This window comes from Camelina sativa, chromosome 19 (genome assembly GCF_030686135.1).
Source record: "Camelina sativa cultivar CO46 ecotype springtype chromosome 19, ASM3068613v1".
Taxonomy (NCBI): domain Eukaryota; kingdom Viridiplantae; phylum Streptophyta; class Magnoliopsida; order Brassicales; family Brassicaceae; genus Camelina; species Camelina sativa.
The window spans coordinates 26,899,615-26,917,234 of NC_141898.1; the positions used below are offsets into that span (position 1 = coordinate 26,899,615).

Consider the following 17,620-nt stretch of genomic DNA (forward strand, 5'->3'; position numbering starts at 1 on the left):
ATAATTACATATCAGCAGAAATACCAGATAAAGATAAAGATCCAGAAGGTTACAAGTTGGTAGAGCAACACATGATGAATGGAACATGTGGAAAAGATCGTCTATCCTCTCCATGCATGGAAAAAGGAGTTTGCAGTAAGAAATTCCCAAGAGAGTTTGTACCACACACAAAAATGAACGATGCAGGGTATATCTTATATCAGCAGCAGAACAACGAAAGATTTGTGATGAAAGGGCAAACACGATTGGATAATCTTTATGTTGTTCCTCACAATCTAGATATTTTGAAGAAGTACAAAACCCATATCAATATAGAATGGTGCAATAAGTCAAGCGCTATCAAATATCTCTTCAAATACATTACAAAAGGCGTGGATAGAGCAACATTCATAATTTAGAAGGGAACTGGTGAAAATATTCAAGGATCTGGAAATGGTTCTGAGCCAAAACCACGAAATGAGATAAAATGAGTATCTCGATTGTTGTTATTTATCAGCATGTGAAGCCATGTGGAGAATATTTAAATTTAATATTCACCACCACAATCCTGCCGTCCAACAACTACCGCTACACCTTCCTGGGGAGCAATGCACAGTATTTGGCGGAAAAGAGAAACTTCCAAGTGTTGAATTTTGTTACGGACATGGGAGGACGATGCTTACAGAGTATTTTGAAATGAATAAGATATGTGAAGTAGCCGGAAGTTGAAATATGTGCAGATGCCATTAGAGTTTTTTGTGGGATAGTGACAACAAAATGTACCGTAGACGAAAGCAACGGGGAAACGTGGGAAGGGTCGTAAACATACACCCTACAGCAGGTGATTTGTATTATCTCTGAATCATGCTCAACAATGTCAAGGGTACAACAAGTTTTGATGATTTGAAGACTGTTGGAGGTGTTCTACATGAAACTTTTAAAGCAGCATGTTATGCAAGAGGTTTGATAGATGGAGACAAAGAATGGCATGAAGCTATGGATGAAGCCTCACAATGGGCAACATCATATCTACTTAGAAGCCTATTTGTCTTAATCTTGATATATTGTGAAGTTTCACAACCTCTAAAGCTATGGAATCACTGTTGGGAGTATATGGCAGATGACGTACTATGAAAGCAACAAAGAGTTCTAAATTTCCCTAGATTAGAACTAAAACTGGAAGAATTGAAGCTGTACACACTGATCGAAATTGAAACACTCCTACACCAGCATGAAAGGTCACTAACAGATTATCCATAAATGCCTCAGCCAGAGAAAACAATATTGGAAGAACTAAAGAACTCCTTACTTCAGCAAGAGTTTCAGTTCAACATACAAAAGGAGAAAGCAACACATGATGAATTATTCAGGAAGCTCAACCATGAACAAAAAAAAGTTTACGATGATGTGCTCAAGTCTGTGACAAATAAAGAAGGCAAGTTATTCTTTTTATATGGAGCTGGAGGTACAGGCAAAACATTTCTGTATAAGACTATTATCTCTGCTCTAAGATCAAAAGGCAAAAGTGTGATTCTAGTAGCATCAGCTATTGCAGCTTTACTCCTACCAGGCGGCAGAACGACACATTCAAGGTTCAAGATACCAATCACGGTTCATGAGGATTCAATTTGTGAAATTAAAGCAGGATCAATGCTAGCGCAGGTACTCAGTATGGTGGGTCTTACTATTTGGGATGAGGCACCTATGGCACACCGCCATACATTTGAAGCGGTCGACCAAACATTGAGAGATATTTTATCAGTTGGTGATAAAACAGCTATCAACAAAACATTTGGGGGCAAAACAGTTCTTCTAGGTGGAGATTTTCGTCAAATCTTACCAGTGATACCACAAGGAACAAGACAAGAAACAGTCTGTGCAGCAATAAATCATTCATATTTATGGGAGTCGTGTCAGAAATACATGTTATTACATAATATGAGAGTGGACCCGGAAGAAAAGAAATTTGGAAAATGGATTCTGCAAGTTGGGGATGGAGATGCACCACAAAAAAACCAGGATCTAGATGAAGATCAAGAAGAAGATAACATCATAAATGACAAAAGTCTAATGCTACAAGAGACAGATAACCCACTACATGTCCTATGCCAATCAGTATTCCCGAATTTTGCCAACACATATCAAGACTTGGATAAGCTTAAAGGTACAACAATCTTGACTCCAAGAAATGATACTGTTGATGAGATCAATGAATATTTGCTATCAAAAGTGCCTGGTATTGCAAAAGAATATTTAAGCGCAGATACTATCGGTCAAGATGACACACAAACAGAAGAAGGATTTGAGATGTCATATCCATTGGAGTATCTTAATTCACTAGAGTTTCCAGGATTACCAGTACATCGACTATGCCTAAAGGTTGGTGTCCCTATCATGCTACTTAGAAATCTCAACCAAAAGGAAGGGTTATGCAATGGAACAAGGCTTATTGTCACTCATTTGGGAAACAAAGTAATAGAAGCTGAAATACTTTCAGATACAGAAGAAAAAAAAAAGTGTTAATCCCCAGGATTATACTATCACCACAAGACTCTAAGCATCCATTCACTCTAAGAAGACGTCAGTTCCCGGTAAGAATGTCCTATGCTATGACAATAAATAAAAGCCAAGGGAAAACCTTGAAAAAAGTGGCATTATATCTCCCAAATCCATTGTTCAGCCATGGCCAACTATATATTGCTTTGTCACGTGTCACATCCCCAAAAGGTCTCACAATCCTAGACACATAAAAAAAAAACGAAGGGAACTATGTCACAAACATATTCTACAGAGAAGTTTTCAGAGGTCTACCAGCAGTTTCATGTAAGTAATTAACACCGAAACTCCACTAACGACATTTTATGACTCTTACCAAACACCAAATAAAAACAGCAATGAACCTTCTGGTCACTATTATATTTGACACTATAAAGAAAGAAACTAACTACTATTTATGTACTCTTACGCAGATGAACAAGGTGGCAAATGAAACCAAGAAACACACATTTTCGCAACATGATTATCAAAATCCACATATGCCGGTAAAAGATCAAACCATTTGTTATTCAAATCAACCATATCGTTTATTTAAAACAGATAATCAAATACTCAACTAATCATGTTTTCTGTTTTTCCAAATCAAAAAGGGTTAACAACAAGATCTAAGAGAGATCAAAGAAGGGAGCAAGAAAGCTAAATATTTTGTAATAAAATAACTTTCAATTTTAACAAATTTTTCTCATTAAACAGTTAAATCTTATCCAACAAGCCTTTTTCAATAGATGTTCCTCACACAACAAAACAAACACTCATGATAATCCCATCAAGTTTAATCACTTTCCAAACCAACAATCAAATTCTTCAAATACTTACAAATTGCCCATTGTTGCGACAACCAAATAACGAGAAGCAGATATTGACCATATAGATCCTCGTTGCTGGCTTTTATAATCTGGGAAAAAAACAAACAACGTGAAGCTGAATCACAGAGATCGGAGAAAACTGAATCAGAGGTACCAATGGAGAAGATCAATGGTGTTAACGAGTCAGAGAATATTGATAGAGATGAAATAGAACTAACGTTTCTACAGCGACCGGTGTTTACAAGGAGCAAATATCGGGCGAGAAGAATGTGGTGTTGCAGCCGGCGAGTATCGGGCGAGAAGAATGTGTTCTTGCTTCCAAATAAAGAAGAGGGTAAAGTTTAGTTCTCTCACATGATTGACTTTTCAGACAATTTCACTAATTAAAAATAATGGTCTTTAACCGACATTGTTAGTTTGTTACTTTGTTAGGATTAAATTGATTGTGTTAAGAAGATATAAAGGAAAAAAAAATTGTAATTGTATAGTAAGATTTGTAATCCAACCACACAAATAACGTAAGGTGTATGTATATTTTGGCATTAAAAACAAAAAATATTTGACAAACAATCCAAATCTTTACTTCCCTTCTTCATCCTATAAATCAAATTGGGGGGGGGGGGGGGGGAGAAACTATTACCATCAAACAATATAAACATTAAAATAAAAAAAAAAACAAACTTAATCAAAAAAAAAAAAAAAAAAATCTCCCAGCCAGGAAATAGGAAACTCACTTAGTCTACATCCACACTACATCATAAATTGCAATCCAAGTTGGTACAACAAAAGAGAAAGTTGAAGCTGGAAACAGAGGATGAATGGATGAAAAAAGAAGAAAGAGATAGAGAAACAGAGCAAAGCCAATGCCATCACAGAGAAAAAAAGGAAGAAGAAGTAAATAATTGTAGAAAAAAACTCAAAAAAAAAAACATAAAAATATCAAATACTAAAAAAAAAATAGGCTCATTAAATGGGAAAAAAAAGTTTTCGATAATTGCCTAACACATGGCACATTTAAACCAAATGGTAAATCAGACAAAATATTATCATATATAATTGTACAGTAAAAACAAAATAGAAAATTAAAGTAAATACCACTTTCATGGGAACATTTAATTTCTAATATATTTTTAACCCCTAATTTATAATTTCAAGCCGGGGTTTCATAATCAGTGCCAACTAAGCACATGTGCTAAGAGTGCAAAAACACTAGATTCAAAAAAATAAAATGTTAATTATAATAATTTTATAGAATAGTATATATGTAGATTTTTAATTAATGATATATCTGTGAGTCTACATAAAAATACAATTAAAACTGATTAGCATACAACCCCGCGCAAGTTATCATCCCTAGTTAGTAAGTAATGTTAGAGTGACTTCATTGATAATTGCAATATCCTTCCTTATCGACTTCTTTATGGCTATGCCCGGTATAACTAACATTTCATATTTCTAATTTTTTTTTTCCTTTTTAAATCATGTGACTATGTATTAACATTTTAACCAACAAAATTTACAGTATGTGACTATGTTTTTCTCTGTATTTGTATATAATTTTTTTTCTTTTGCAATTAATATTTAATTTTTTTGTTAATATTATGATTAGTCTAAATATTTTTTTTTCATTTTATATACCTCATGTAAGTTATTTAGTTTGTTTTAAATGTAATGAATTATCATACCGGTATATTATGAATTAGTTTTATTTTCATAAGTATATTAGTTTCAGTTTTTTCCCCACCACTTTTGTAGTTAAAAAGTTAATTCTTGATTTAAGTACATGCCAAAAATTTATGTTCGTTGTTTAACTTTTATTTTGATTAGTGTTTAAATAGGGGTGAGTCGATAGCTGGTCTAAAAGACCTCTCTAACTAACTCGGATAGGATGGAGATGAATGATGGATCGAAGTTCGCCACACAAAGTTGCGGAATGACTTTGTGATAAAAACACAAATCAATATCTAAGTGAATCACACACAAATATAAAGATTCAACTTGTTTTCTAAAGGAATCACACACAATAGAAAAGACAAGTAAAACAAAAGCCTAAGCTTCAAAGTGAGAAAACTCTATCTTTTATTTTTCCAAAAATATTCTATATTTACAATGACGGAAAACATGAGCTTATATAGGCTCAATTTACAAATCAATAACATAAATACAAAATAAATCAAATTAATTACATAAATAAATCAAGAATAAATTTGAGAGATTGTATCAATCATCATTGATGGAGATTGGTTCTTTGTATCTAAACACTTTCTTGATGTAGCCATGAATTGATTGTCTTCTAGAAACTTCTTTATATTTTGATCTTGATTTTCCTTGAACCAATTCTTGATGAGGCGATATTTCTAAGATTGCATCACTTTGGGTCGGACAAGAACTAAATCTTGCTAGGAGGTTCACGGCAAAACAAATGTCTGGTCTAGTGTGGCTAGCCAATAACATAAACGCTCCTATAGCACTGAGGTATGACACTTCCAGACCGAGAATCTCTTCATCGTCCTTCCTTGGACCGAATGGATCACTGTCCAAATTTAAGCTTCTCACAACCATCAGGCTAGGAAATGGGTGAGCCTAGTCCATATGAAATCTCTTGAGTACCTTTTCAGTATATGTCATTTGATGCACAAGGATTCCATTATCTATGTACTTAAGCTGCAATCCCAAACAGAACTTAGTTTTACCTAGGTCTTTCATTTCAAACTCTTTCTTGAGATATTCAACTGTTTGGGCGATTACCCCAGAGGTTCCTAGGATATTCAAATCATCCACATATACTGCTATGATTACAAACCCTTTGTTTGCAAACTTCTTTATAAAAATACATGGACTGATGGGATCATTCTTATAGCCCTAGGCTAGGTACTCACTCAATCTATTGTACCACATACGCCCACTTTGTTTCAGTCCATAAAGGGATTTGTTTAGCCTTATGTAGTATTGTTCTCGAGAATCACTCTTATCTTTGAGCTCAATACCCTCTGGTAATCTCATATAAATTTCATTATCCAGTGGACCATATAAATATGCGGTCACTACATCCATTAGCCGCAAGTCAAGTTTTTCTCTTACAGCCAGACTTCTTAAAAATCTAAAAGTCGTTGCATCCATCACAGGGGAGTATGTCTCCTTATAATCTATTCCTGGTCTTTGAGAGAATCCTTGTGCTACAAGACGTACCTTATATCTCACGATTTCATTATTCTCATTTCTCTTCCTTACAAAGACCCACTTGTGTCCAACTGGCTTTATATTGAATGGTGTCCTTAAGATCGGACCAAACACATTCCTTTTCTTTAATGAATTCAACTCCACGTCAATGGCTTCTTTCCATTTTAACCAATATTTTCATTGAGTGCACTCTAATATAGACGTGGGTTCATGATCCTCATTTATTTCAAGTGCTACCTTGTATGCAAATATTTCATCAATGTTGACATCTTTTCGGTTCCATTGAATTTCAAACATGATATAATTTATTGAGATCTCAATATTATCAATACCTTCAAGACTTTGAGGTTCAGCGTCCCAAACCTCATTCGGTACCTTAGGCTTTGCCGCGGCCATGTCTATGGTTTCCTTAACTTCGGTTTTATTTGCACCTTTCTTAGATTTCCGAGGATTCTTATCTTTGGAACCTATTGGTCTACCACGTTTCAAACGTGCCTTAGACTCTGTAGCAACTTGATTGTGTTCCTTTTGAGCATCAATACGTACTGGTGCATTACAAGCTGGTATGTACGATTTTATAACTCTCTTTGGGTCATCAAAGGAATCTGGTAATTGATTAGCTATCTTTTGTAAATGTATAATCTTTTGGACCTCTTCCTCACATGCTAGAGTCCAAGGATCTTGCCAATTTAAGGATGTTTGATTCCATGATATTTCTTTGACCAGCTTGTTTGTCTCTCCACCCAACATAGGAAATTTGGATTCAGCAAACTGACAATCCGCGTATCTGGCCTTCAATAAATCACCGTAGTTGGCTCTAGATACTTAATAATGGTGGGAGAATCATATCTAACACATATTCCCATCCTCCTTTGAGGTCCCATCTTTGTTCTCTGTGGTGGAGCAATAGGTATATAAACGGCACACCCGATTGTCTTTAGATGGGATATGTCTGGCTCATGACCCGTTAATAATTGGGATGGCGAATATTTATGCTTACTAGATGGCCTGATGCGTATAAGCTCTGCTGTATGTAATATTGCATGTCCCCAAGCCGACACAGGAAGCTTCGACCTCATGAGTAATGGTCGAGCAATTAATTGGATTCGTTTAATGAAGGATTCAACTAATCCATTATGTGTACGTACATGTGCCACAGAATGTTCCACACTTACCCCCATGGACATACAATAATCATTAAACGCTTGGGATGTAAATTCACCAGCATTATCTAGACGTATAGTCTTAAGTGGAAAATCTGGAAAGTGAGCTCTCAGTCTTATGATGTGGGCTAACAATCTAGCAAATGCTAGGTTTCTTGTGGATAATAGACAAACATGCGACCATCTGGTCGATGCATCAATAAGGACCATAAAATATCTAAACGTCCCACAAGGTGGGTGTATTGGTCCACATATATATCCTTGTATCATTTCCAGAAAATTTAGAGTCTCTTTAGTGACCTTTACTGGTGACGGCCTTATAATGAGTTTCTCTTGTGCACATGCTACACACGTGAGATTTTTAGGGATAACTCTGCTCTCTTTAAGAGAGTGCCCATTTGAATTTAATATTAGCTTATGCATCATGTTAGTCGGTCATGCCATAAAGTGAATTGTTCATTGAACATCTTGTTCATTGCCAAATTAGTCTCTATCATATTTATTTTAGCATGGTAAAGACCAGTGGATAATGCGGGTATAGTCTCTAGGATTTTCTTAGATCCTTGGGTGATTTCAGTAATATGTAGGAACTCTTGGTTTCCTTCACCCTTAGTTTCAACATGGAAACCATTCAAACGAATATCTTTGAAACTTAATAAGCTCCTCGTTGAGCTGGGTGAATATAAGGCATCACTTATTTCAAGACGTGTGCCATTTGGTAATAAAATATGTGCCTGGCCGTAGCCTTCAATTAGGCTTGCGATACCCGCTATTGTGCTAATATTGACATTTTTCAAAGTGAGATTAACAAAATATCTCTTGTCCTTCAAAATTGTGTGGCTTGATCCACTATCCACCACAAGTATGTTCTTGTCCTCAGCCATTTCTAATATGGACAAGAATTTATGTTTTAAACATAAAGTGATAAAATAAACAATTTTATACTGAATGAAATAAAATAATTGAATTTAAACCAAAATTATAATCCAATAAAATTCAAAGTCATAAAACATAGAGATTTAAAATAAATCAAAACAACCAATGTAAATTTAATTATCTTCTCTTAGGCAATCAGAAGTCTCATAATCCAATTGGTCATCATTCTCATAGTCGAAATCTCCTTCACGATCGAGATGAACCAGGTTTGCTTCTGGATTCTTTTTCAAACTCTCTTGATAAGATGCTTAGGTGTCCTGCACGTTTTAGCCCAATGATTTGACATACCACATCGGTGACAAACCGATTTAGTCTTGTGTTGTGGTTTGAAAATTCTGTGGCCTCTACCTCGACCACGACCGAAGTCAGATCGGTTCCCACGGCCATAACTATCATATTGGTTTCCTTGGTAATTGCCACAACCAAAACGTCCTCTTACACCATCGCTTGTCTCTATGTACGTAGTTAGACCCTTTAGTCTCCTTGGGCTCTTTAGGCTCTTTCTTAGTCATGTCAACCTTGTGGGCTTCTGGTAATGGAGCAGAACCAGGAGGCCTCACTGCACTGTTCATCAACAATAGCTCATTGTTTTGCTTAGCAAGTAGTAAACAAGAGATGAGGCTTGCATATGTCTTAAAACCCTTTTCACGATATTGTTGCTAAAGCAGTATGTTATTGGTGTGAAAGGTTGAGAATGTCTTCTCTAGCAAGTCCTCCTCAGTAACCTCCTTACCACATAACTTCAAGATCGAGACTATCTTAAATAGCTCTAAATTATACTCATCCACAGATTTAAAATCTTGGATCTTTAGGTTTTTCCAATCGAATTGAACTTTTGGTAGGAGCACCATCTTTTAGTGTCCATATCTGTTTTTCAACTCTGTCCAAAGGTCAAAAGGATTCTCAATGGTAAGGGATTGGTTCTTGAGACTCTCAGCAAGATGATGACATATATGCAAAATCGCCTTATATCTACTCTTTTCAGTGCAATCGTTATTATCCTCAATGCATTCGCATAGGTCTTTTGATTTCAGGTTGATCTTAGTGTCTAATGCCCATTGGAGATAGTTGTCTCCAGAAACATTAAGGGCAGCATATTGGAGATTGTTGAGCTTTGCCATCTACACAATACAAAACATGCATCTGATCATTATCATGCGGTTTCTAAGACCGAACCATGCAATTAAATTAAACCAGGTCATGCGGTATTTGAGACCGAAACATGCCATCAAATTAAACTAGGCCATGCAGTATTTGAGACCGAAACATGCCATGCTTTTATCCATAATTTCGTGGTTGATATGCATGAAAACAATCCTAGATAAATTATAGTCTAGTATGAATCAGGAAAATATGCACATAATTTTAAATTTTAGAAATTTTCCTTTTTCTAGATAATATTCCTTTTTCTTTGAATAGGATAATGACAAGAGTTTTAGGGAGATAAAATTTTCTCTAGGGTTCCGATTTTAGGTTTTTAGTTTTAAGGTTTTTATGCAATCGCAATCAAGCTAACAATAACAACCGGATTTTAAACATGGCGTAATCAGTTTAATTGCAAACAATCTAAGCAATCCTAAAACCTCATAGCAATCGAATTTGAAAGTTTTAGGTTTTTAGGGTTTCAAAGCTTAGAGTTTTGTTTGTTGATTGTTTACTTGTAGATTTTAGTTCTTATAGGATTTAAGGACCAGATTCGATTCATATGTTCTAAGAAGGTTTGATTGTTTACCTTAACACCTTTTGGGGTTGAATTGAATTGATCCGGGAGCTAAAGACCTCGGATATACCTTTGAGCTTGATCACGAACAAGCAGCGAACCTCGGACTGGTCACGAATAAGCAACGATCACGAACTGGTTACGGGTTTGAACAATCGCCGAGATTTGAACAAACAGGAACTTATGTGCGGCGGCGGTTTAGGGTTTTAGGGATTTTCTCAGCTGGAGTTTAGGGCAAACTCATGCTGATAACGTGTTGTGAAAGTAGAGATACTCGAAGGATGTATTCTCTTATTCTTATTAATGATTCAATCGAATAGTACATTATATAGTAAAGGATAAAGCCCTAAGTACAATGGGATTCCTAAAACCGACTTAGTAAAGAGAAAGTGGCCGATGGGCCTTGTGGACTTAGACAATATATGGGCCGGTTATGGAGATTCATCCTAAGTGATTTACAACAACTATATAATTTTAATAAGTTGATTACAAATAGGTTATAGATTAATTGATTACAAGTTAAATAGTGGGTGCAACTTTAATTTATTTCCAAAACTCTTAAAGAGAATATTCTAAAGAATCATTTGATATCATCTAACTTACCATATTAAATTTCCTTTATTAAATTATTCATCCATATTAAAATCTTTTGATATCTGATTTAACATATAAATTTTTAATTATCATTATACTTCACCTCTCATTTTTATATATGAGAATAATTTGTGAAACAAATAAAAAATCATATTATTTATAAAATGTTTAAAATAGTTTGATTTCCGGATATACCATAAGTTGAATTTTTTAAAAAATATATATAAATTGTTCAATCTATAAGATATTCAAGCTTTACTAATATTATTCTTTTAAAATTACTATCTATTGAACTAAAAAATTTATTGAGTAACGAGTCAAAATTTGAATATTTAAATTCAATTTCATATTGTTTTGTTGAATTTTATAAATTTATATAATATAATTAACTTTAAATAATTTATTTTGAAATATTTTTAAAATATTGAAAATTGATATAAAAGTTAGAAACTATAAACACTCTAAATTTATTTGTTATAGCAATGTCAATAATAGTCACTATAATATGAAAAAATTTCAAGAAACCAAGTATATTAAAACAAAAAGTATAACAATAAATTAAATTACTCATAATATAATAACTCGCTGTTTAAAAACCAAATTTACAAAACTATGTCTTATAATGACATTCAAGTCATGATGTAGAATATACATTGTTGAAATAACTTCACATACATAAACTAATACAACATATTACATTTTTATTTTAAAATATTCAATATACAAAAATTTGTATAAAATAAAATTTAACTAGTGTTATAGCACGTATACTTATCTAGAATCATTAACAATATAAAACTTACAAAATATGTATCTTTTTTCAAGCCATCATATTTAGCATATGATTTTATTGCATAACGTTTTATCTAAAAAAAACTTTTAAAAACAATCACATAAATATATTTAATATAAAAATTACAATATAAATAAAATGAATTTCAACCCGTGCTCTAGCACAGATCTTAATCTAGTTTCTATTAATAAATGTCTTAAAACACTTACATTAATATTTTGACATATTTCTGAAATATAATATTTTGGCAAAAAAATGTGTTTTTTATAATAAATATTTGGAGAGGATAAATTTTAGTAGTAAAAGTATTACATGTAAATATTTGAGTAGATTAAGTATTAGCGTTGTATATAACGTAAAAGCTTTCAATATGATATATGTGCTTGTTATGTTGATGATAATTCACTAGTAAAAACAAGTTGTATAGTTACAAAAAAAATGTGTAGGAATAACTTGTTTTCCATAGCCAAAAAGAAATTGTTACAAATTTGTTATAAAAACAATTAGTAATTATTTACTCGTCACAAACTGACCTCTTCATCGCAATTCGTCGCTACTAGCTACAAATTAGATACAGCCGAACTTGTAGCCATTTGCTACTAATTGATACAGTTATCTACGCCGGTTTGAGACAATTACCTTCAAATGTATTAGTAGCAAATGGTTACGAAAGGGACAAAAATTGTTGTGGCTACATACTCACAAAAATCTTCAAGGTGGGTGTATTAACTTGTTACTAATTGGGACAAGTAGTGTGTCGCATATTTTTCACAGCTAGCAATTGTATAAAGCTAATAAATTTGGTTGAACCTGCTTAATTTGCAAAATATCCAATTTATATATAATAAACATCCACAAGATACACATCATTTCATAAAACAAACATTATTCACCCAGTCTCGAAAAAATACTTATAAACTATCATCCTTCTATATAATGATGGATACCAGACTCTTCATTCATGTTAATGTTCTCCTGATCTGAGGTCCTTGGCATGATTCAAACTTTCTCACAGAGCTTGGAACCCACTACTCCAAAAGCTGGAAGCTTCTGTTTTTGAGGAAATGATTCTGAGTATCACCAACCGATCCATGTTGGAAACTCCAAATAGTCAGACACTGCACAAACAAGAAAGATTATAAGTGTTTATAAGCAAGCTCTCACAAAGCAGATAAGTGGAAGTCTAAATGTAAGGATTTTAACTTTATCATCTATTTTTTTCAGCCTATAACCAACACACAGATGAATAAGACACTGAGACACTAACATATTCCAAGAAATAAGAATCAAGCGAAGTGAAAAAAATATATAATTTAAGAACTAGATCATAGAGGCAAAGAGAGAAAACTAGTAATGGACAAAAAAAAGACAAGACACTAGATGAATTGCTAGACATGAAAGTATTTTAGAAACCTGCACATTCAAGTAAATGTCAGACCAAATGCAGCAATACAAATTGGTAGGAATCAGACTCTTTAGCCAAGAGTTTCAAGGTCTTGTTTAGTAACAGTAACACAATATAACAGCAAAAAATCTAACCTTGTGGCCTAGCAATTCTGGCTGACTGGCTCTCTTATCTCCTTTCTACACAAAAAAAAAAAAAAAATGAGAAGAAAAACATGAATTTTGTGAATTTTGGATGTTCTCTAAACTTGTCATCGGTTGTAATGGTCTTGTGAACAGCCTTCTTCTTTCTTATATGAGATTCAAAATGTTTAGAGAACATCCAAACATGAAAATGATAAACAAAAATTCACAAAAATACTTAGTTCTCAAAACCTTCTTATTATCTCCTTACGCTTCTTGATTGCAAGAACACCTCCCTCTTTTGTCCTTACTTCAATCGTAGTAGAACCAATCTGCAACCAACTCATCAAAAACACCCCGAGGTTTAATGGATACACAACATAGCACAGTAACACGAGAATGGATTAAGAAAACCAAATAACAAAGTTTCAAAGTCCTCTTCAAAATAACTAAATAGTCAAGAAGAACAGAACAACCTTCAGTTCAGACTAACATCCAACTTTCAATTCAGACTAACATCCAAAGCTACGAACTTGGAGCTCGATTAATAACCAGAAGAACAGAACAACCTTACATTCAGACAAACATCAAAGCTAAGAATTTTTAAGCTCGATTAATAAAAATAAATAAATTGAGAGTCAAGAATAAAAGTAAACAGTCACTTGGACGAATATGACGAACCTAAAACTCTTGATTGTTTCACACAATCCGAACCTCAACAGTCACGCTCATGGTCTCTCTCTCGCTCTCTGTCTATATTCCTTTCGCAATCTCGATCTCACCCCTATCACTCCCAGTCGCGGTCACGTATTCGGTCCCCATCTCAATCTCAGTCTCGATCTTTCCCCCGATTGGTGTTTTCTCCGTTGGCGTCTTCAGTCTCAGGCTTGGAGTTGACGGAATGGATGCGAAATGAGGCCGGCGACGAGCTTCACGGTGGAGTCTGTGGCGGAGTCAGTTTGGGGATATTTTTTTTTTTTTGGTTCATTGTATAGAGAAGGGAAAGTATAGGGGCACTTAAAACTTATTTATTCGAGGCTCGTTCCTACAAATAAGTTTGTAAAAAAACTTGTAATAAATTAGCTACACAGTAGCTTTTCGTATTTATGTTGCGACGAGTACTCACTAATTTGATACTAAATAAATAATATAAGGCTCACTCGTAACCATTAGAAGAACAAAAAGAAAAAGAATAAAAAGAACAATGCAAAATGGAATAAACAGTTTTTTAGGAATAAAAAAAAAATCTGCCGAGAATAAACAAAATAGTAAATGGTAACCAAACAATAAAAATGTTTTTAAAATATATTAAATATTAAATAAATTTAATTTCAATTGTAATACTAATATTATTCTAATGTATATATAATAAATTTTTTAAATAGAGCCTTAAGATTAGTTTAGCATAAAATTCCTATCAAAAATATTTTTTTTGTCAATACATTATGAAAATATGAAAGTTTTTATATTACAAAATTGAAATTTTATTAATAAACATATTTTTTTATTTATTTTAAAATAAAAAACAAATTTGAATATTTGTTGTTTTTTTTGTTCTATTTGTTCCTCATCAATTTTGGGGAGGAACATTTTTGTTCTATTGTTCATTATTTTTTGAAGAATGTAGATGAATGTAGGGGAAAAAAATATTACTTTCAAATGGTAAAAAAATTGTAGAATAGAGAGGAATGTGATATTCCTCCTCATTCTTTTCCTAAATTTTGGTCACCAATTGAAGCCTAATATTTTGTCTCCATTAGTTACTTTTTGTGTGTAATTTTTGCTACAAATTTTTTCAGTAACATTACTACGTAGCAATATAACCTGTTTTTACTAGTGATTTGAATGTGTCACCATAAAAGAGTAGATGAGTTGGATTTGTATAATAAAATGAAGGGTGATTTACTCAAAATGTTATCCAAATTTGGTAATATTACCAGAATGTACAAACAAAGATTTTATTACTAGAATATTTCGGGTATTTTCAAAATAACCAGCGTGCCCTTGTTTTATGTTATCGGAAAAAACGTAATTACAAAAACGCTAACGTGTAACAATAACTCAGCCATAACGCGTTACAAAGGTATGTTGCGGCTGAGTTATAGATATATTGCGGCTGAGTTATGGAAAAAAAACATTTGAGTAAGAGCGGACAGCTGAGTTAGAGCATAACTCAGCCAAGCGTTACGACTGACTTATCAAAATCTAGCTGAGTTAGAGCATAACTCATCCAAGCGTTACAGCTGACTTATCAAAAACTGGCTGAGTTACGATCTAACTCAGCCGTCCTTACGGCTGAGTTTTCATCCGATGGTTGAGTTGTTAAAATTTTGGCTGAGTTATCACTACGACACGGCTGACTTACCATTTTCCGACTGGCTGAGTTATCGTACAACTCAACCGTGATAGGCTGACTTATTGTACAACTCAGCCGTGATAGGCTGACTTATCGTACAACTCAGCCGTGATAGGCTGACTTATCGTACAACTCAGCCATTTGACGGCTGACTTAGTAGCAAAAGATTAATTACTAGAATGTTATTCAGTTACGGCTGACTTATTAAACAATACGGGTGAGTTACATATTTTCAGTTGATGAACCGGCTGAATTTGGCAGCAATTTTTTTTGCTTTTTAATTACTGTAATGTTTTTCATGTTATGACTGAGTTATAATTTGTTTGATGGCTGAGTTTTATATAGACTGAGTTATTAATTGTTTGATGGCTGACTTGCCACGTCGGACGCAGCATCCATGTCAGCATTCCATGTCATCATTTTTTTCTTCCGGAAATACAAAACGTCGTTCGACTCTTGTTCTTCAACTGGTAAATAAGTGAACTATTTACCTTCTTCTTCACCTTGTTCTTATACTTCTTCTTCACTTTTCTTCTTCACCTAGTTCTTTCTACTTCTTCTTCACTTTTCTTCTTCACCTACTTCTTTCTACTTCTTCTTCACCTAGTTCTTTCTACTTCTTCTTCATTTACCGCTCATTGCACCTATAAATATCCTCTGAATCCCCTCACAATATATTGCACCTATAAATCTCCTCTACATCCAATATCAATATATTGCATTTCCTTCGATCATTGCATATGTAAGTCTCCTCTCCATCCCCTCTCAATCTATTGCATATTTTCCGATCATTGCACCTATCAGTTGGTGACAGTTGTTTTTATTTTGATAGCCGAGTTATGGACGGAGAGGGTTCCAGTAGACGTCAAAAACGCAAGGCAGACGAAGCAATATCACCCATGAACGCAGCCGTAACATGAATCAACGAGACCTTTTGTTTTCCCGTAAATATTATAACTCAGCCGTCAAGTTATATATATCATTCATTTACATTCAAATTGTTTCTTGTGATAACTCAGCCATAACTCACTATAACTCAGCCGTCACATGACCTTTCGTTTTCCCGTAATGATTATAAGTCAGCCGTAAAGAGATATTTTGGCGGGAAACCATAAGTTAACCTAATAATTTTAATACTCCCTCCGTTTCAAAATATATGATGTTTTGGGTGAAAGCACACAAATTAAGAAAACACCACTTTGAAAAAGTTTAACCAATCATAAACAAGACTGCATAATAAAAAATATTAAATTAATCTAAAAGTAGCATAGAAACTTGAAAACATCTTATATTATGAAACAAAAAATCTTCTCTAAAACATCCTATATTATGAAACGGAGGGAGTATTCAATTGTTGGAGAAATACTTTTACAAAAATAAAAATGCATGAAAAAAACTCACTTTATGAATTTATTATGCGTGTGGATTTGAGCAGACACAAAATTAGTGATTTTTCGCGTTTCCCTAACAACACTTTTTGTGATATCGAGAGATATTTTAATTAGATAATTTATTAGGAATCTGACAGAACGAAAGACCTAGGAAAGAAAGAATAATACGTTTTCATTTTATTGAGAAGACCCTAAACAATAACTCAGCCGTCATAAACGATATCTCAGCCAACCCTCAAATTATATTGACTAAATAACCGACCAAACCGAACCGAACCGAAAAAAATAATTTTTCCAATATGGTATTTTTGAATTGGTATGTTTGGTTAATTTCGGTTATATTTGGCTTATTTTCGGTTATATTAGGCTAATCTACTTAATTACAATATATTTTGAGTTATTTATGGTTATATATTAATCTAACCGACCCATAACCGGAAATAACCAAAAAAAAATTTGATTTTTAAAAAAAAATATTAAAATGGTAATAATATTAGTATATCCATATTACCACCTTAAACCAAACACATTAAAACAAATTAGAACCAAAACCAAAAAAACAAATAATGTTACTCATCTGAACCCTACATCTCAAACCCTAAACCCCAACCCTAACCCT

At 33.6% G+C, this 17,620-nt stretch overlaps 1 long non-coding RNA gene and 1 pseudogene across 2 annotated transcripts; both read right to left on the reverse strand.

Annotated features, from left to right (window-relative positions):
• Window positions 1-3,307: 3,307 nt before the first annotated feature.
• On the reverse strand, window positions 3,308-9,741 carry LOC109130973 (uncharacterized; annotated as a pseudogene).
• Window positions 9,742-12,545: 2,804 nt separating this feature from the next.
• Window positions 12,546-14,330, reverse strand: LOC147921103 (uncharacterized). Of its 2 annotated transcripts, XR_015591516.1 has the most exons (5): window positions 13,936-14,330; window positions 13,731-13,823; window positions 13,507-13,586; window positions 13,267-13,311; window positions 12,546-12,845 (listed from the first exon to the last, which is right to left on the reverse strand). It is a non-coding gene; the product is annotated as an uncharacterized LOC147921103 (long non-coding RNA). The 2 variants fall into 2 exon arrangements; XR_015591517.1 differs by lacking the exon at window positions 13,731-13,823.
• Window positions 14,331-17,620: the final 3,290 nt, after the last annotated feature.